At 36.5% G+C, this 21,582-nt stretch overlaps 1 long non-coding RNA gene across 2 annotated transcripts in view; it reads left to right on the forward strand.

Moving 5' to 3' along the window:
* LOC126086848 (uncharacterized) overlaps positions 1-21,582 on the forward strand; it is a 58,996-nt gene that overhangs the window by 21,790 nt on the left and 15,624 nt on the right. Inside the window, exons 2-4 of one of the 2 annotated variants that reach the window (XR_007519617.1) lie at positions 14,840-16,150; positions 17,807-17,973; positions 20,554-20,798. This is a non-coding gene — a long non-coding RNA (uncharacterized LOC126086848). Of the gene's footprint in view, positions 1-14,839; positions 16,151-17,806; positions 17,974-20,162; positions 20,799-21,582 lie in introns of those variants that run through there. The other variant, XR_007519612.1, reaches the window with a different exon arrangement.

The raw sequence follows: 21,582 nt of genomic DNA on the forward strand, positions 1-21,582 counted from the left end.
CTGATATTGACTCATGTGTCACCAGTGTTATAATAGTTATTGATAACTAACACTGAATTCAGCTCTTTTTCAGTGGGAAGTTCTGGAGAGCTCAGATTCATACCGAAAACATCCTATTTAAAGCTCAAGCTGTGAGCTTTTCCACTTTCTGTCTCTGTGATTTTTCTGCAGCTGCGCAGGAGTTAACGCTTCCTTTTTAAGCTCAGCCTTGAAGGAGTGGAGTTAATGTTACCAGGGGCAGCCTTTAGTCAGTGAAGGATGGGAGCTGATAGATAAGACCTCAGCCCCCAGTTCTGTGGACACACAGCTCTGGGAGGCTGTTTCTCAGAGATTCTGGTGGAATTGAGCTGACAGTACTTACCTTTACAATAAACCTGGATATTGGATTTTCTTTTTTTTCTGTCTTGATTCATACTCCCTTTTATTTCATGCCTGTTTTTGGGGATCATCTTCCAAAAAAGCCATCTGAAATCAATTCCTGCAGGCTCTGCTTTGGAGGGAACCCAAAAAAAGAAAAGGGATATGATATTTTGATATATTAATGAATGATGTTTTAATGTTCAGGGGTTTTTTGGGGGGGGTAATTCTTTTTACCCACTTACTCCATAGCTCATTCAGACTATACTTTGGCATTCACGCCTCAGGAAAACCAAAAAAACCAAACCCACTGCCATAGAGTCAATTCCAACTCATAGCAACCCTATAGGACAGAGTAGAACTGCTCCATAGCATTTCCAAGGAGCGCCTGGAGAATTCAAACTGCCGACCACTTTGGTTAGCAGCCGTAGCATTTAACCTTTATGCCACCAGGGTTTCCTCAGGAAGAAGGGGGGGCAGTTAATTTTTGGTCTTTGACTTTCAAAAGCTGAAGTCCTAGTCTAAACAATTAGTTTAGAAGACTTACTGAACCAGTATTTTAAAAAATCCTTCTTGACAAAAATTATCAGAGACACCCTTTTTTTTGGAGGGAGGCGGTGTCAGGTCCTAAATTAATTAATTCTTTTTGTACATCAGTGTCTGAAATTTTATGAGACTGTAGTATAAACTAGTGCTTTTGTTAATTCCAGCACAATGCAAAGATTTAGGAACACTTTAATTTCATTTACTTCATCCTATGTAGGGTTTTTTTTTTTTTTTATGAGTTAGGAAATGATTTGATGGCACCTAACAACAACAATCTTGTGAGCAGAGCCCTGGTGGTGCAATGATTAAAGCATTTGTCCGCTAACCAGAAGGTCAGCAGTTGGAATCCACTAGCTGCTCCTTGGAAACTCTATGGGGCAGTTCTACTCTGCCCTATAGGGTCACTATGAGTTGGAATTGATTCGACAGCAATGGTTTTTTTTGTTGTTGTTACCTTGTGAGCTATTGCTATCATGTATGTTAATTCTACATATATTGTAACCCAACAACATATTTTTATTATTGTTTTATATAGCCAATATTCATTTAGATAACTCATTTGCTTTTTAAAATTTCATTTATTCTTGTTTGTTCCTTCTTCTAGGAATCCATTTCCCACTGGTTGAAGAATTGCCTTTTTCTTTCAGCATGGATCTACTAGTGACATAGTGTCTTGGTTTTTGTTCATCTAGAAGTGCTTTTATCCTTCACTTTCAAAGGATACTTTTTGTGGATGTAAAATTTTAGTTTGTCATTTGTTTTCTTCCAGCAATTTAAAGCTGTCATCCCACTGGTTTTGGCTTCAATCCCTCTGCTGAGAAGCCAGTATTAGCTAGTTAAGTTGTTGTTATTTTGAAGGCATTTTTTTTTTTTCCTGGTTACTTTTACAATTTTCACTTTGTTTTCAGAAATTTAGTGTGGTTTTCTTTGTATTCGACCTGCTTCAATTTTTTTAAGTGTTTGATGACTATGTGAGATAATGTCCTTTAAGAGTTTTTAAAAAATTCTTAGCATTCTACAAACATTCTCTCCTTTTTCTGCTTTTGAGACTCAGAGTACATTTATATTTGATATTTAATACATTGAATATTTCTTATTTTTTCCATATGCTCTTTAACATTTTGGGGGCTCTGGTGGAGCAGTGGTTAAGTGTTTGGCTGCTAACCAAAAGTCAGGAGTTCAAATGCGCTAGCCGCTCCTTGGAAACCGTATGGGGCAGCTCTGCTCTGTCCTAGAGGGTGGCTATGAGTTGTAGTCAACTCGACAGCAACAAGTATGGTTTTGGTTCTTTGGTTAACGTTTTTTTCTCTTCTTTGCCCACTCCATAATTTTTATCTTCCATTTCATTCTTTCTGTTTTCTATGTGTAAGCTACTGTCAAACCTATCTGTTGAGTTCATATTTTAATTTTTTTATTTTTTATGTTCTAGAGTTTCCACTTTTTAAAAAATATAGAGTTTTTTTTCTGGTGAAATTCTTGATGCGTTAATTATGATGTTTAAAAATAATTCCAATTTCTAAAATTCTGTGCATGTACTTCTGTTGCCTGTATTTTCCTCTGGGTTTGATCACTAAGGTGTTTCCTGACCTGCTTGATCATTTTGATTAAACAACAAAAATTCTGTATAAAACTTTTTAGAGATAATTTGAAGCTCTGGCTGATCTTATTTTCCTCCAGAATTTACTTTTGTTTTTTAGAAGGCAGTTAAAGGAGAGTAAATGACCTTAAACAAATTTGGAATTGAGCTGGTTTGAAGCTGGCTTTCAGTTCTCATGAGGGCTGAGTTATTTCTAATTTATCTTTACTCTTGGGGTAGAGTCTGCCTGGACACCAAAGCAGAGTTCAGGCATGTTTACTATAGGCTGTTTTCCTGAACTCCAATTTTTGCTTCCTCAACCCTATGAAAATCATAAGAACCCTATGAGAATGATTCTGCTTGGTCACTTAGTATCTTGGCTTCACGCTATCTATGAACAAGCAAATGCCTTGAAGAGAATGTACTTCCTTTCTTTCTGTAATCTAGGATTCTCAAGTATTGGCTGCCTTGGTTACCCCAGACTTTTTTTAAGTTTTATCTCTGGGCACACATAAGACTGTAAAAGCTCAGCTTAGTTTCTCAGAATTTCAGCTACCATGTATGGTTAGCTTCGTAGTTGTACCATTTATGAGCTGACAAATGTCTAGGAGGGAAAGTATCACAGAATGTTGAATTCACCTCAAAATATTTCCCTTCTTTCTATGATTCTGATCCCTCTGTAGATATCTGATACGTGTTAAATTTTATCCAACTTTTCTAGTTGTTCTTAGAGAATTAGTCTACAATAAAGTACTTCGCTAATACCAGAAATGGAAACACCATATAGGTACTTATGAACATGTGCAGAAAATGTCTTTTTATTCTATTGTGAATAGTCTTTCAGCAGGAATTGATACTGAATTTTATTGCATTCTCCTTGTCTTCTAGTGAGATAATTATAAATTTTTGACTTTGATTGACTGAATTAATTATGCAAATAAATTTTTCTAATATTAAACTGTTCTAGTATTTCTTGAGTATAGCCACTTAAACTAGGTGTATTATTTTTTGGCATATGACTGAATTAATTTTGCTTGATTTTATTTAGGGTTTTAAGAATGTATGTTTACAAGGAAATCATAACTTTAATGTTTAAGTCCAGATTTTATTTCCTCTTAGATGAAAATGTTTTGAAACCTCTGTTTTTTTTTTTTTTTTTTTTTTTTGGCTTGTTTTGTTTTGTCTCTTTGTCTGTTTGTTTTTGTATATATGCTTTCTGTATGCCCTCAAATCACATCTGATTCTTTAATGTTCTTAAAATATGTGTACCAAAAAAAGAAAAGACCATTGCCGTCCAGTCGATTCCAACTCATAGCGACCCTATAAGACAGAGTAGAACTGCCCCATAGAATTGCCTGGTGAATTCAAACTGCCAACATTTTGGTTAGCAGCTGTAGCTCTTAACCACTATGCCACCAGGGTTTCCATGTATGTGTCACTATTGTGTGTACTTCTATAATGATCTTTACATTGTTATAATTCTTTTAAACTATGTATAAAAAAAAAAAAAAAACAAAAACCAAACCCAGTGCCGTTGAGTCGATTCCGACTCTTAGTGACCCTATAGGACGGAGTAGAACTGCCCCATAGAGTTTCCAAGAAGTGCCTGGCGGATTCGAACTGCCAACCCTTTGGTTAGCAGCTGTAGCACTTAACCACTACACCACCAGGGTTTCCTCCTATGTATAAGTCACCTATAAAATGTTCTAAATAGAGAATTTCCGAGTTTAGAATTAGAAAGATACATATTTCTATAATGCTCTTTGACCATTAACTATAAGTCATTAGAAAGTTGTTGTAACCTCGAAAATAAGATAATAGAAGTAAGTGAAGTAGGTCGTAATTAACTTTTTGAAACTGGGCTGTGCACCTGCACTCTGTGATAACAGAATGTAACATTAATCAAATCAAAACATAAATAAGTCACTAAACAGTTCTCATAATTTTTAATTAATTAACCTGGCCTTGAAACATGTAGTAAACAAGAATGTGAATATGCCATGCAACAATTCCCTAACTGGCAATAAAACAATATACATAAATATGTAATACAATAATTCATTAATTGGCAGTAAAACATACCAATTATAATTGAACCTGACAACACACAAACCTATGGATTTCTGCTCATTTTTGGAGAAGACAGAAGCAAAAGATCTCTGACTCTGTCTGAAGACTGGAAATTCTGCTGAGATACCGCTAGCCACAACTGACCTTGAACCCTAGCTTTGAGGAACCTCCTCTGAGTTCGAGGGGTGGTCAGGTCTCCTCCCCAAGACCACTAGTTAAAGGTAAAAGCCTGAAGTCTAAAGATTTAGACTCTATCAACTTCCCTGAAGAGAAGGACAATACACAACATAGGGAAAGTCAGCACAACTGGACCAAAACAAAAGCAAAGAAGTTTCCTAAACATATCCAAACACTTTGAAGGACAGAGTAGCTGGGACTGGGGCCTGGGGGCCATAGTTTTGGGGGACATCTAGGTCAATTGGCATAACGTAGTTTATAAAGAAAATTGTTCTACATCTCACTTTGGTGAGTAGCATCTGGGGTCTTAAAAGCTTGTGAGCAGCCATCTAAGACACATCTATTGGTCCCATCCCACTCAGAGCAAAGGAGAATGAAGAAAACCAAAGACACAAGGACAATACTAGCCCAAAGAACTAAAGGACCAAATGAAACAGATACTCCACCAGCCTGAGACCAGAAGAACTAGATGATGTCCACCTGGCACCAATGACTGCCCTGACAGGGAACACAACAGAGAGTCCTGGACAGAGCAGGATAAAAATGTAGAATAGAATTCAAAGTCGTATAAAAAGACCAGACTCAATGGTCTGACAGAGACTGGAGGAACCCCCAAAACTGTGGTCTTTGGATGCTCTGTTAACCCAGAACTGAAACTGTTCCTGAAGCCCACTCTTCAGACAAAGATTAAGCAGGACTATAAAGCAAAAAATTAAACATGTAAGGATTGTGCACCTTAGTTCAATCAGATATATGAGACCAAATGGGCAGCTCCTGTCCAAAAGCAGGCTGAGAAAGCAGGAAGGGACACTAACTGGTCGAACGGATACAGGAAACCCAGGATGGAAAGGGGGAGTGTGCTGTCACATTGTGGGGATTACAACCAATGTCACAAAACAATATGTGTATAAATTTTTGAATGAGAAATTAACTTAAAAGATTGGGACTCTAACGTTTAAACCAGTGTTGTAATTGTTAATTCTGACTCTCCAATGCTAAATGATTGTCTTGAGGTCTTACTTGCATGCCTAGCCATAACTATCTTGCTATAAGCTAAACAAGTTTTTTCATGACAAACCTGAACATTTCTTTATTTATTCTTAACATAAGCTTTACATTTTTAAATAGTGATTTCTCTGTTCATACTTTTCTTATTACATTGTTGTATGGCATTCTATTCAGAGAATCTGCCTTAGGCCATTTCTGTTTTTTGCAATTCGAGACTTTCTTTGTGGCCCAACAGTAATATATTTTTTAAAAATTCCCAAGGTTATTAAAACATTGGTTGTATTGTTTGTAGAGCACAATTTTGGAAAAATCATTTAATAAATATTAATTATATTATTCAGATTACACTTCTACCCACTTAACTCTCCCATACTATTTCAGAACAAATATCAAGTAAATCTTATGTATTTAATTTAAATGTATGTGTATGTATATGTATATATGTGTATGTGTGTGTTTGTGTGTGTATACATATAATCCAAATAGAACTTCATTTTTCCCTGCACACACACCGCCACCCCTAGGAGTGAGATATCTGCAAAGAACCTTGAATTGTCTTAAATACCATTTTAAGAGCACTGGCATGGATCCTTTGTCGTTCTGACTTCCTTCGATCCAAAGGGAATTTAAATACTTTCATTAGACTGGCAGTGTTCATTCTTACACTTTGGAAACTGGAGCACTATATAGTTAGAGGACATATTGATGAAGAAATTCAGAATCCATATCTGAGAACTATCAGTTTATAAAGAATTAAGTAAATTAATGGTGGCTTCAAACTGATGAATTTAGGATGATCTTTATAAAAAGATGAGGAGTTCTGAGCAATGACTTTATGTTACTTTATAACTTCAACTAAATATCGAAAGATTGTGCTTATCTATCCTTGGATTTGAACCAAATTGAGCATTACAATGTTAATTGGGTCATGTAGCAAATTGGGTCATGTAGCAACTTGAATTGAGGACTTCTCCTTAAGTGGAGGAGAAAAAAACAAGCAAACAAAAAAACCTAAACAAACAGGGAGAGGTGAAATTTCAGAGTAGTGCTTGTCCAGCATTTAGAATGTTTCCTTTTGGTTAATTATAAATCATATTTTTAAACTGCTGCTCAACCAAGACAGTGTTATTTGCAAGATTTATGATGTTGGTTAATGCTTAAGTTGCACCTGGCACCAGTTAGAATTCTTCCTTTCCAAAGTCATAGTACCTACTTGCATTCTATCAGAAGCATGTTGTGGTTCTTATTTTCCTACATCCTTGCCAATACTTTATGCTCATTTGATACGTTTGAATAGTTTAAGCATCTCTACATATGTTTATAGCCATTCCTCCCCCTTGTATGTTCATGTTAATTTTCCAATTTCCTAATTTTTGTCTTTTGTTAATTTAGGAAAACATTTTATACTATTAATCATTTATCATTTATACGTGTGGCACATTTTTATCCCTGTATGTGACTTAAAACATATTTTACATAATGTTTTTTGAGAAAGAGAAATTTAAAATTTTAATATATGTTATAATTAAAAATTTTTTTTTTACACACGACTTGGTTTAAGGAATTCCTTTCAGTCCCAAAGTCATAATGTAGTATCTACTAATTTCCTAAAATTCTTACATTTTTGTATGTCAAATTTAGGACCTGAATCTAACTGAAGTTGATTTTCGTGCTATGGTATGACATATAGGTATAATTTTGTTTTTCCATAGCGATAACATTTTTTAAAAATTTTACTTTTTCCCCTCATTGACTTGGAAATTGTGAGTTCTGCTTTTAGTTTCTTCTTTTAAAACTGTAATAAATACTTTATTATATTTAGCTCTGATCAACTCTTTCTGTCTTACGTGTGATTGTCCACTGTTGTTGTTGTATCTTTTGTTACTCCCTAATTTAGGCGTTGCTATTATTGTTTTACACAATGTTTTAAAAAAGTCTTATTCACCTTTAAAAAATCAATTTCTTGATAATTGTCTTTCTTCCATCTGGAACCATTTTCCTTCTTTCTGAAATATAGTCTTTAAAATTTCTTTTGCTGAGGTTTTATTGGTAGAGCACTACATTTTGGGGGTGGGTGTGTGTTCTGAAATGTTTTTATTTTGTTCACATCCTTGAATAATAGTATGTATGATTACAGGTTTAAATTAACCTGTATCAGTATTTTGTAGAATTTTGGCTTCCCTTATTCAGCCTGAGAAGTCTACATTGTCTAATTTTTGTTTTTTTATGGGTAATCCCTTTTATCTTCTGGCTGCCTTTGAGATCATTTCTCAGGATGATTTTGACTATGATAAGTTAAGGAAAAGTTTTCATTTATTTATTTTGAATATGAAGTTTTGTCTTTCATCAATTATTTATTTTTTCACATATTGTCTCTCCCTTTATTCTTTTGGCTGCTTTATTTGGATCTCTCTCTTTCTTCGTGTATATATCTATCTTCTCCCTAGCTCTGTCTGTCTGTATGTATATATATATATATATATATACACACACACACATATTTCTTCCTATTCTATCCTTCTTGTTTCTCAACCTCTCTCTCTCATAGTTGTTCTTTATATCTCTGAGCTACATTTTAGAAAATTAATTTGGGTCTATCCTCCAGTTCACCAGCTTTTCTTGTAAACTACATGTAGTCTGCTATTTAAACCACATTGAATGTTTAAATTCAATAATGATACTGTTTTATTTCTAAAACTTCTATTTGTTTGCTTTTCAAATTTGCCCATATTTGGGAGTACAGTTTATGGTTAATTGCTTATGTTTTTATTTACTTTTTCAGGCATTTAGAACTTTTTAAACTTTGTGGGTTTTGTTACTCTGAGGTATGAGATCATGTTTGACATTACTTAATCTGCTTGATACTTGGACTCCTGAGGGCTTGGATTAAAGTGATTTCCTTTCAGGGAGGATTTTCTGTCAGACATTCACGGCTCTGCCAACGAAGGGCCACTACAAGTAAATTTCTTAACTTGGCATTTCCCAGACCACCCATAGGGGTTAAATTAATCCCTGAAGCTGCCTCTAGCCCGTCTGTGTTTACAAATTCTCAGGGGACTTTCTCCCCATCCATAGCTAACGTTAAGACAGATACATTTTCTGGTGTATGTATTTTGCCTCGTTCATCATTTTACTGAAAGCTTGAGCCTTTAGGGATCAGAGCTTTGTGTAGGGGTGGGAGGGCAGGCCTCAGTTTTAGCTCCCACCTGGAATGGTTCCAAGGCTTTATTTCTTGCTTTCTGTCTTGTCTTTTAAACACAAACCTTTAGATAACACATCATCAAATGCTCTGTGGACTATTTTTTTGTTCCCCCTGTAGATTATGTTAACTCATTATTGTAAGGCAGTTAAAGCAGTAACTGGCACATGAAAAGCATTCTATGAATATAAGTAATTGTTAATTAAATGAATAGCAAATGCCACACAAGAAACGGTTGACGGGACAAGGGATGTTTAACCTGGAGAAGTTATGACATTTTGCTGAGGTTGGGGGTAGGTAGATAGATCATTCTTTGTCTATTCAGTTTTCAAATATTTCAAAGGCAAGGAAGTTGTAATAGATTTGTTCTATATGGGCTGGAGTTAGAAAACCAAAAGAGAAGGACGTGCTCAGCATTTTTCAAGCTGAAAAAACTGAAGAAAAAAATTCAAGCCTTGAGTTGTAATACTGAAGGATTTTATGGGCAAAAAATTGAACAAATCTGTCTTAGAAGAAGTACAGCGTCTTACATAATTTAGATGTTGTCAGGAGGGATCAGTCCCTGCAGAAGGACATCATGCTTGGCAGAGTACAGGGTCAGCAGAAAAGAGGAGGACCCTCAGCAAGATGGATTAACACAGTGGCTGCAACAAAGAGCTCAAGCATAGCAACCATTGTAAGGATGGCTCAGGACCGGGCAGTGTTTCGTTCTGTTGAGCATAGGGTCACTATGAGTTGGAACTGACTCGACGGCACCTAACAACAACAACAACAGATCAATGTGTCTGGCGTTGTTCAGTACCACACTGTTTTCACTACCATAGCTGTACAGTAGGTTCTGAGGTCAGGTAGTGCAGGTCCTTCTACTTTATTCTCAGTAGTGCTTTATTTGTCCGGGGTCTCTTCCCTTTCCATATAAAGTTAATGATTGGTTCTTCCATTTCATTAAAGAATCCTGTTGGTTTTTGGATCAGGATTGCAGTGTATTTGTAGATTGCTTTGGATAGAATTGACATTTTCATAATGTGAAGTCTACATATCCATGGGCATGGTATGTTTTTTCCATTTATGTAAGTCTTGTTTAGTTTCTTGCAGTAGTGTTTTCTAGCTTTCTTTGTGTAGTCCTTCTATGTCCCTGGTTAGATTTGTTCCTAAGTTTTTTTTTTTTAGGGGCTATTCTAAATTGTATTGCTTTCCTGATTTCCTTTTTGTAATTCTCTTTATTGATGTGTAGAATCCAACTGATTTTTGTCTGTTTATCTTGCATCCTGGTACTCTGCTAAACTTTTCTGTTAGTTCTAGTAGTTTTCTTGTTGAGTCCTTTAGGTTTTCTATGTATAGTATCATATCATCATATCATCTGCAAATAGGGACAGTTTATCTTCTTCATTACCAATTTGTATGCCCTTTATTTCTTTTTCTTGCCTTATTGCTCTAACTAGGATTTCCAGCACAATGTTAAATAAGAGTGGTGATAAAGGGCATTCTTTTCTTGTTCCTGTTCTCAGGGGGAATGTTTTCAGCCTCTCTGCATTAAGAATGATGTTGGCTGTTGGTTTTGTATAGATGCTCTTTATTATGTTGAGGAATTTCACTTCTATACCTATGTGATTGAGAATTTTTATCAGGAATGAGTGATGTTCTCAAATGCTTTTCTGCATCAATTGAGATGATCTTGTGATTCTTTAGTTCTATTTCTGTGGTAGATTACATTGATTGATTTTCTAATGTTGAACCATCTTCTCATACCTGATGTGAATCCCACTTGGTCATGGTGTATTTTTTTTGATACAATGCTGAATTCTATTGGCTAGATTTTGTTGAGAATTTTTGCATCTATATTCATGAGAGATATTGGCCTGTAATTTTCTTTTTTTGTGGTGTCTTTATCTTGTTTTGGTATCGGGATTATGCTGCCTTCAAAGAATGAATTCAGAAGCACCGCTTCCTTTTCTGTGTTCTGAAATAGTTTCAGGGGTACTGGTGTAAGTGCTTCTCCAAAAGTTTGGTAGAATTCTCCTGTGAAGCCATTTGGGCCAGGGCTTTTTTTGTTGGGAGTTTTTTTTTTTTTTTTTTTTAACCTTTCAATTTCTTCTCTTGTTATGGGTCTTCAGATTTTTTACCTCAGTTTGTGTTGGTTTAGATAGGTAGTGCGTTTCTAGAAATTTGTCCATTTCCTCTAGGTTTTCAAATTTGTTGGAGTATAATTTTTCCTAGTACTCTGTTACAATTCTTTTTATTTCTGTTGAGTCTGTTGTAATGCCCCCCATTTCATTTCTCATTTGGGTTATTGTGTCTTTTCCTTTTTTTTTTTTTTGTTCAATTTGGCTGCTGGTTTGTCAATTTTGTTAATCCTTTCCAAGAACCAACTTTTGGTTTTGTTGATTCTTTCTTTTGTTTTTCTATTCTCTATCACGTTTGTTTCTGCTCTGATCTTTATTATTTCTTTCTTCTAGTGGCTGTGGGTTTCTTTTGTTGTTCTGTATTTGTTCAAGTTGTATAGCTAATGATTTGATTTTGTCCCTTTCTCCTGTTTTGATGTGTGCATCTTTTGCTAGAAATTGACCTCTGAACATTGCCTTTGCTGTGTCCCAAAGGTTTTGATATGATGTGGTTTCATTTTCATTTGATTCTAGGAATTTTTTCATTCCATCTTTGATTTCCTCTATTACTTTGTGGTTTTTAAGCAAGGTGTCATCCAGTTTCCGTATATTTGATTTTTCTTTTCCTTGCGTTTCCTGTTATTAATTTCTACTTTTATGTCATTGTGATCAGAGAAGATGCTTTGTATTTTGGATTTTGTTTAGGATTGCTTTGTGGCCTGAGGTGTGATCTCTTCTGGAGAACATTCTATGTGCATTGGAAAATAATGTGCGCTTTGCTGCTGTTGGGTGGAGTGTTCTATATGTCTATGGGGTCAAGTTGGTTGCTCATGGCCTTTAGATCTTCTGTGTCTTTGATGAGTTTCTTCGTAGATGTTCTCTGTCCTTTACCAAGAGTGGTGTGTTGAAGTCTCCTACTATTACTGTGAAACTGTCAATTTCTCTTTTCAGTGCTGTTAGAGTTCATTTTATGTATTTTGGAGCCCTGTCATTAGGTGTGAGATATTTGTTATGGTTATGTCCTCATGGTAGATTGTCCTTTTAATCATTATATAATGTCCTTTGTCTTTTATGGGGGATTTTTTTAAAAGTCTATTTTATCTGAGATTAGTATTGCCACTCCTGCTCTTTTTTTGGTTGCACATTTGCTTATTATATTTTTCCATCCTTTGATTTTTAATATATTTATGTCTTTGTTTCTAAGTTGTGTCCCTTGTAGACAGCCTATTGATTGGTCCTTTTTTTTAATCCCTTTTGTCACTCTCTGTCTCTTTTTGGATGCATTTAAGCCATTTACATTCAGTGTGATTAATGATAAGTGCAAGTTTAATGCTGCCATTTTGTAGAGCTTTTTTAGTGATGCTGATGTTTTCTTTGGTCCTCTTACTCTTCTGTGCTGAAATCCTTTTCTGTTTCTTTTGTTTTTGTAGATTTTGTGTTTACTGAGACTTTATGTTTTTCTTCTTTATTTTGATGTGTAGGTTTGTTAATTTTCTTTGTGGTTACCTTTAAATTTACCCCTACTTTCTTTTATTACTCGATATCTCCTTGACTTCCTCTCCACTTGAAAGTTCTATACCTATATCATTTTTTCCCTCTTTTATTGTTCTGAAGTTATCATTTACGGATTGGCCTCTCTGGTTTCCTGTTGTAAATTTTTTGGTTTTGTTTTATCCTTGAGAGTTCATTATCTGGGTTGGTATCTGGCTGATGCTGTCTGGTGTCCTAGATTCAGGTTGTTGTCTGATGTTAGTTCTGTAACCAAACAACTCCCTTTAATAATTCTTGTAAGTTTGGTTTGGTTTCTAAGTATTTCCTTAATTTCTATTTATCTGGAAATGTCCTAATTTTGCCATCATATTTGAGTGAGAGTTTTGCAGGATATATTATTCTTGGTCAGTAGTTTGTTTCTTTCAAGGCTTTATATATATCATTCCACTGCCTTCTTGCCTGCATGTTTTCTGCTGAGTTATCAGAGCTTAGTCTTATTGTTTCATCTTTGTATGTGACTTCATTTTTCTTAAGCTGCTACCAGGATTCTTTGTCTTTGATTTTAACGAGTGTGATTTTGATATGTCTTGGTGATTTTGTGGGAGGAAACTATCCTACATGAAGTTCATTGAGCTTCTTGGATGATCAGCTTTTTGTCTTTCATGATATTATGGAAGTTTTCCATCAGCAAATCTTCGATGATCCTGTGTTTTCTGTTTTCTCCACCTGTTCTGGAACTTCAATCACATGCAGATTTTTGCTTTTGATCATATCCCACATCTTTTTCAGTTTTTTTTCTTTTTTCTTCATTATTTTCTCTAATTTTTCCTCAAACAAAGAAGTATCCAAGGATTTATCTTCAGTTTCATTGACACTGTCTTCCATTGTTTCAGATTTGCTTCTAAAACCTTCTATTGTACTGTTCTTTGCTGAAATTTTGTTTGTCTTTTGAATTTTTAAGTGCTGTTTTTAAAAATGATTTATAGTTGTTTATTTATTTTGACATTTTGTTCCTGTATTATTTTCCTGAATTCTTCCATTGCTTTGTCTGTGTTTTTCCTGGTTTTGTGTATTTTTTTCCTTGTTTTTGCCTGCATTTTCCTTCCTCTCTTGGAGAACCCTGAATATTAGAATTTTGAATTCCCTATCAAGTAGTTCCAATGCCTTTTCTTCTGCCGGAAGGTTATCTGGTGTTTTGTTTTGGCCATTTTCTGGAGCCATCCTGTCCTGTTTTTTTGTATGTTTTGATATTGGCTCTTGTCTCTGGGGCATTCAGGAATTATTTTCTTCATTTATTGATTGTAGATTTGTTTACTTCATCCTGATGTTTTGTTTTATTTGGTTATGTCTGGGCAGAGAGGCTGAGCATGGTTTGTTGCTTGGTCACCTGTGGGCACTATAGTTCTCACCTCCTTGTCCAGGTGAGCAGGGCTATCCATTCAGCCATGATGCAGAAGAGTGGGTCCAGCAGGGGTGGAGGGGTGGGGATAGGTAGTTTGTGGCACGAACTGGGGTCAACTGGGTGGAGCCAGAGGACAGCACAGGGCAGGGTCTGGGGACTGGGTCAGTGCTGCTCAGGGGCATGGTGCTCAGGGCATGGTGTAGACAGGTGGGAGGGAAGGGAGAGGATGTGATGTGAAGGAAGAAAGAGAGAGAAGCAAGAAAAAAGCCAATAAAAATAGTAACAAACAAACAAAAAATGGCTTCGAAGGGACCAGTCAGTGGGGGCAGGGCAGACCCAGGCAGCAGTGAGCTGGTTTCTCCCTGGTGGGTGACCACAGCCTGTTGGAAAGCAGTGAAGGCCATGCACAGGGAAGAAGGGTGGGGGTTGGAAAAGCATGTATCCCTGTTACTGGGTGCTCTATCTCCTGTTGGAAGCTCTGTGAAGTTGCCTTCCCATACTCCCTGTCCACAGTCCTTAGTGGCTGAGGTCCAACATGGCGAATCTGGGCAGCAGTAAGCTGGTGTTTCTCTGGCTAAACAACGTGGCCAATTGGAAAGTGGCAGAGGCCTCGTACAGGGAAGAAGGATGGAGGGTGGGAAAGTGTATATCCTTGGTTACCAGATGCTCTGTCTCCTGTTTGGAGCTCTGTGAGGTTGCCTTCCCATACTCCCTGTCTGCATTCCTTGGTGGCTGTATTTCAAGATGGTGAATCTGTGCCACATTAGCTGGTAGGCAACCTCCACTCTGTAGCTCTCCTTGTTCTCTGTTCTTTGTCAGTTTCTTATTCCATTTGGTGCTTGATTGAGTTCTTTTTTCCTTCAATTGATGCTAAGGGTTTCAAGATTCACTTTTGTATCTGTTTTACTTAGTTTTTCAGGTCTTTGCTGCAGAGAGAAGGCCTCGTGCTTCTGTCTATAGCACCGTGTTGGCTTCCACAAGTAAAATTTTGCTGAAGATAATTCAAAATCAGTTGCAGCAGTACATCGACAGGAAACTTCTGGAAATTCAAGCCAGATTCAGAAGAAAATGTAGAAGGATGGATGTCACTGCTCATGTCAGATAGATGATGGCTAAAAGCAGAGAATACCAGAGAGATGTTAACTGTGTTTTATTGACTATGCAATGGCATTTAACTGTGTAGATCATAACAACTTATGGATAACATTGTGAAGAATGGCAATTCCAGAACACTTAATTGTGCTCATGAGGAAACTGCACATAGACCAAAAGCCAGTCATTCAAACAGAGCAAGGGGATAATGCATGGTTTAAAATCAGGAAAGATATGCATAAGGGTTGTATCCTTTCACCATACTTATTCAATCTGTATTCTCAGCAAGTAATCCTAGAAGCTGGACTATATGAAAAAGAGTGTGGCATCAGCATTGAAGGAAGACTCATTAACAACTTGTGATATGGAGATAATATGACCTTGCTTGCTGGAAGCGAAGAGAACTTGGAGCACTTGCTGATGAAAATCAAGAGTACCTCCTTCAGTGTGGATTACAACTCAACATAAAGAAAACAAAAATCCTCACAACTGGACCAATAAGCAACTTCATGATAAACGAAGACTATATCGAGGATATCAGGGATTTCATTTTACTTGGATCCATGGAAGCAGCCGTCAGGAAATCAATTGACATATTTCATTGGGCAAATCTGCTGCAAAAGACTTCTTTAAAGTGTTAGAAAGCAAAGATGTCACTTGGAAGACTAAGGCATGCCTGACCCAAGCCATGGTATTTTCAATTGCCTCATACGCAAGCAAAAGCTGGACAATGAAAAAGGAAGACTGAAGAAGAAGTGATACGTTTGAATTATGGTGTTGTTGAAGAATATTGAATACACCACGAACTGCCATAAGAATTAACAAATTTGTCTTGGAAAAAGTGCAGCTAGAATGTTTCTTAGAAGTGAGGATGGTGAGACTGTTGCGTGTACTTTGGACACATTATCAGGAGGGACCAATCCTTGGAGAAGGACATCATGCTTGTTAAAGTAGAGGATCAGTGAAAAACAGGAAGACCCTCAATGAGATGGATTGACAGTCGCTGCAGCAATGGACTAAAGCATGACAACGATTGTGAGGATGGTGCAGGATCAGGCAGTGTTTTGTTCTGTTGTGAGAGGGATCCTATGAGTTGGAACCAACTTGAAGTTACCTTGCAACAACAGCAGGTAGCCTGAATGGGCAAGATTAAGAACAATCAGTCAATATGTTTTGCAGGCATTGTTGTCCAGCAATGGAAAATGTAAATCTCTAAATCCTATCACTTGATTTGTTTTCTTTTTTACAAACTTTGATGGTCATATTTACATAAAATTTTACTAATTTTTCAAATTTTAGCATTATATAATAAACATTCTAAAATGTTATTTAAAAAGACCCAAAACATGGTTATTGGCTCCACAATATTTCATAATGTGGAAATAGTATGATTCATCTAACCATTCCTGTCTTAGTTTCCTAGAATTACTATAAGAAAATACCCTAAATTTGGTGGCTGTAAAGAACAGAAATGTATTTTCTCATAACTCTGAGTGATAGGAACTATTCCACACATCTTTCCCGGTTTCTGGTGGTCTCCAATCTTTAGCATTCCTTTGCTGATTATAGATGCATCTGCCTCCATTGTCATATGGCGTCTGTCTTCCCCCTGTTTGTGACTCTCCCTATCCTCCCCTTTGATAAGATTAGTATTAGGATTAGGACCCAACCTACTCTATTATTATTTACCTGATAATATCTTCATAGAAAGACCCTATTTCTCCCCCAAAAAGTCACACTCACAGGTGCAGGGATTAGGACTTCTATCTTTTTAGGAACATAATTCATTAAAATTCCCTTATTAGAAAGTTAATTGTTGTACTTACGAATAGTGTAAAAAAAATCCATACGGTCTTTTTTTAAATCTCTGATAAATTCCTTACATAGATTTACAAAAGTGTTAAAAGTCATGAATAAATTTTAAAGGCATTTGATAGTTGTTTCCAATTTGTCTTCTGGAAAGTTTAGTTCTGTTTATGCAGGCACCAGTAGTATGAGCATGTTTATCTCACTCCTATAATTTCTGGATGTATTTGCTATGATTTTAAAAGCAGGAATTCATATTTGCCATCTTTAATACCTAAATAAACTACAAGTGTTTACATTACTTTTGTCTAATAAAGATACATAGCTTAGATAGAGAGGTGCCAAGTAGATGGGCATACACATGTTGTTTAACTTCTGCCGCTTCTGTTGAAATTTCCCCGTATTTCTCTTGCATGGAAGAGACTCCTTGTAGTTCCATATGGGATCTATTTGAAGGCTGTGTGATTTTAAATGCCAACTGTAACTGCCTTTTGCAGCAATAACATAGAATCTAAAAGAAAATCTATCTTAGATTCCTTCTCGTATGTTTCCTTTTCCTGTAATAATATGAAGTCCCATATCTAAGAAATAGTGCTTATAAGAGATCAGAGACTATGCTCTCTAGAACTGGAGATCCCTTATTTTTTTTAATTTGAAAGTATTGGGAGTTGCCAATTCAATTTACTCAATACACAAATTACATTATTAGAGATGGTGAGTTAAACTGAAGCTGACAAAGTATGTCAGTAAGTTATTTTTAATAAGTAAATTAGTGCCCCAGAATATTTATTGCTAGTCTGCACTGAGGTATATTATACAACTTTTGCCCTGGGCAAGAGAACTGTGAAATGTGATCAAAATACCTCATTAGATCGAAAGTGACTGTTCTCCTGCAATAAGCGAATCAACCTCATTCATTTATGCTTTAATGTAAATTTAGCCAACTTCCTATGTTGCACAGAATTCTTTTTTTTTTTTAGGGAGAACGAAAGGCTTTTTCCTCTGTAAAGTCATCAGGAATTGGTCTATACATAGGGGTATGGTGACAGGCAGCCTTCTTGTTATCCCTGAAAGAACTTTGCGTAGGTGGCCACCAACTCATCATACAGATAAGGCTGGATTTGATCTCATGGCTCTTGAATTGAAGGTTAGTTATACCATATTTGGATACATATGTCATATGCAACTGTAACTCATTTACTTTTAAAGTTGAGCTCATTAATTAATATGCTGAAACACAAGGTACCTTTTCTCTATATTTTAGAAATGCTTCTCATGAGATGTTTAAAAATTGATTTTGAGGACAGAAAATACCATAACTGGAAAAAAGCCATATTTATAGGGAACAATGTATTCTGTACCATCTGTCTTTAAGTTAATCACTGACTGTTTTTATCTAAGCAACTATAGCAACACATATTTTAAAAGGCAGCAAGACATAAAAAATGTAATTGTTACCTCTTTTGAAAATTAATTAAATAAATGAAATATTACACTTTTAGATCTTTCAGAATTGTCAACCTGAAGTTTAAGGTCCTCTATGCATTATCCTCCAGGAATTGTAGTCAGGTTATGGGGCTGCAGAACTGGGGCTCTTAACCACAGTGCTATGCTACTGCCCACTCTCCCTGTTCCTTGCTTGATTGACAATGGCTCATGGTGCCTTGCTCCCTGATATACTTCTCAGGAAGACCACTCTCCTTCTCCACTCTCCCCTGCACTTTCCCTGTTCATTCCATTCTTGGAATGGAATTAAAATGCTACACAGCTAGCTAATGCTGCTTTACACATTGATATTTTACTTACTATGTATACAGAAATGTGCCTCTCTCTCTTGCATATATCACACAAACATATCCTTAGAATTATAGTCGGGTTACTTTTGTATACTTTTTATATTTATTGTTTTCAACTTTTTCTTTTAATTGCTTCTGTAGATTTTATAATGTCTAGTGAAGTTTTTTTTTTTTTTTTTTTTAGTGAAGGAGGCCTGCTGGTGCAGGGATTAAGTGCTTGGCTGATAACCACAAGGCTGGCAGATCAAACCCACCAGCCACTCTGCAGGAAAAAGATTTGGCACTCTGTTTCTGTAAAGATTAGAGCCTTGCAAACCCTGTGGGGCAGTTCTACTCTGCCTTCCAGGGTCACTATGAGTCAGAATCGACTCAACCATGATGAGTGTAGTACAAGTCTGGATATACTACTCAGTTACCACAGAGTCCACGCTGACTTATGATGACCCCGTGTGTGTCAAAGTAGAACTGTGCTCTATGTTTTCAGTGGCTGAAGTTTTGGAAGCAGATCACCGGGCCTTTCTTCTGAGGTGCCTCTGAGTGGACTCAAGCCTCCAACTTTTTGGTTAGCAGCCAAGTACATTAACCATGTGTACTACCCAGGGCTTCCCTGGATATACTAAAAAATAAAAAAACTGTTACTGTTGCATGGATTCTGACTCATGCTGACCCTATGTGTTACAGAGTAGAACTGCTCCATAGGGTTTTCTTGGCTGTAATCTTTATCGAGGAGCCCAGGTGGCGCAGTGATTAAGAGCTTGTCTTCTAACAAAGGTCAGCTAACCAGCGGCTCCTTGGAAACCCTAGGGGGCATTTCCACTCTGTCCTATAGGGTCACTATGAGTCAGAATTGACTTGATTGCAATGGGTTTGGTTTTTTGGTAATCTTTATGGGAGCAGATTGCCAGGCCTTTCTTCTGCAGTGCCACTGGTTAGGTTGAAAATGCCAACCTTTAGGTTAGTAGATAAGTGTAAACTGTGCCATCCAGGGCCCATAGTAATTACTTGTTATATAGAAATAATTTTAGTTCATCCTTAAAGATGCACATTTTAAAATGATGAAAGAATTGAAACATTATCAAGATAAAAGGTTAAAGACAGGATAACAACAATAACAAAAAAAAAAACATTAATTTTCTTTCTTGACCCTTTTAGAATAGAATACCGAGGGTTATGTGATGTGAGCATAGAGGGGCTGGAGAGCAGCATATGGAAAGATTCCTTGCTAGCTGTAGTGTTCAGCATATGTGCCTGAAAAAGACACAGTAGACTGCACCTCCATTTGGAAGAGAGTTGACCATATAGTTATCTGTAAATTCCTTAGAGAAGGGGCCTGTGTCATAATTTTGTATCCCCAGGGCTGATGATGGCTCCTGAAACAAGGGATATAATTAATCTTGGTTGAACTACATTGAATTCGCTACTAGTATTGAGGCTATACAATTTTCTCATACCTAGCACATTGTTGATTTTTAAGACACAGCTTGCCTACTTTATAAAAATATTTGAAACTCTTTAGACATTAACAAAAATATAAAAGTAAAACACAAAAACAGAGGAAAAACATTTGAAAAGAGTTAAATGCTATTTATTACCAGATGTTATTATTGAGGAAATCCTGGTGGTGTAGTGGTTAAGTGGTACTGCTGCTAACCAAAAGGCTGGCAGTTCGAATGCACCAGGCACTCCTTGGAAACTCGGTTGGGCAGTTCTACTCTGTCCTACAGGGTTGCTATGAGTTGGAATCCACTTGACAGCAACGGGTTTGGTTTTGGTTTTTTTGGTTACTATTAAATTGTGCACCCCCAAAATGTTTTGGAATCCTAACCCCTATCCCTGTAATGCAATTCTGTTTAGCAATAGGTTTTTTGTTATGCTAATGAGGTCATGTTATATAGGGTGTGTCCTAAACCTAATCACTTCTGTTTTATAAGGAGCAGCATATAGACATAAAGACAAGTAAGCACAAATGGAGAAGACAGATGCCACGCCACATGAAGTTTGCCAAGGAACCGAGGAATGCTGGAAGACACAAGGATCTTCCCCCAGAGCCCACAGAGAGAGGGCCTTCCCCTAGAACCAGTGCACTGAATTTGGACTTTTAGCTTCATTTCTGCTCTTTAAAGCCACCCACTTGTGGTATTTCTTTTACAACAACCCTAAAAAATGAAGACACCAGGTACCTGACAGTAGTTAATTATTGCAATGGACAGTTTATTTTACTTTGAGGTTCCTGACAAATAAAATACAAAGAGAATAATATGAGGGTTTATATTCTCATAATGTTATAGAAGAAAGCATATCATTTTGGTTACAGTGACTATCTTTCTCTTATCCTGCATTTAAAGAGGAAATTTTCACCTTAGTCCTTACATAAGAGAAATTAGGCACCATTTTGGTAAATAACTTCATGCCATTGTTCAAATGTTTTTAGAATTTGAAACTGGAAGTCTTGGATTTGAATCCTGCGTCCTACTAGTTGTATAACTGTTGGGTACATTCCTTAACCTCTCTAAGTTTGTGTTTTCTCATGTGTAAAATGAGGATAATACTAGTCCCTGGCTAATGCACACAGTTAACATGCTGGCTGCCAACCGAAAGTTTGAAGGTTTGAGTCCACCTAGAGGCACCTGGGAACGAAGCCTGATTCTCTACTTTTTAAAAATCAGCCACTGACAACCCTGAGGGACACAGTTCTGCTCCGCCATGAGCTGGACTGAATCAATAGCAACTGGTGGAGATATCTTGGAAAATATATATGACATGTAGAAAGATTTTAAAAACTGATAGAAATATGACCGTGCTTTTGTTTCCCTGTGGGCCATTTTATGACGCAGATGCAGACTAGAGAAATTGGATTATTTGGAAAATAAGCATGTTCACTAGAAAGTCACTTTGCAATGTCAGATATTCCAAATAATCACTTGATAAATGTTGGATCATAGTCAACTTGTATTTTCTAT

Source organism: Elephas maximus, chromosome 1, assembly GCF_024166365.1.
Source record: "Elephas maximus indicus isolate mEleMax1 chromosome 1, mEleMax1 primary haplotype, whole genome shotgun sequence".
Taxonomy (NCBI): Eukaryota; Metazoa; Chordata; class Mammalia; order Proboscidea; family Elephantidae; genus Elephas; species Elephas maximus.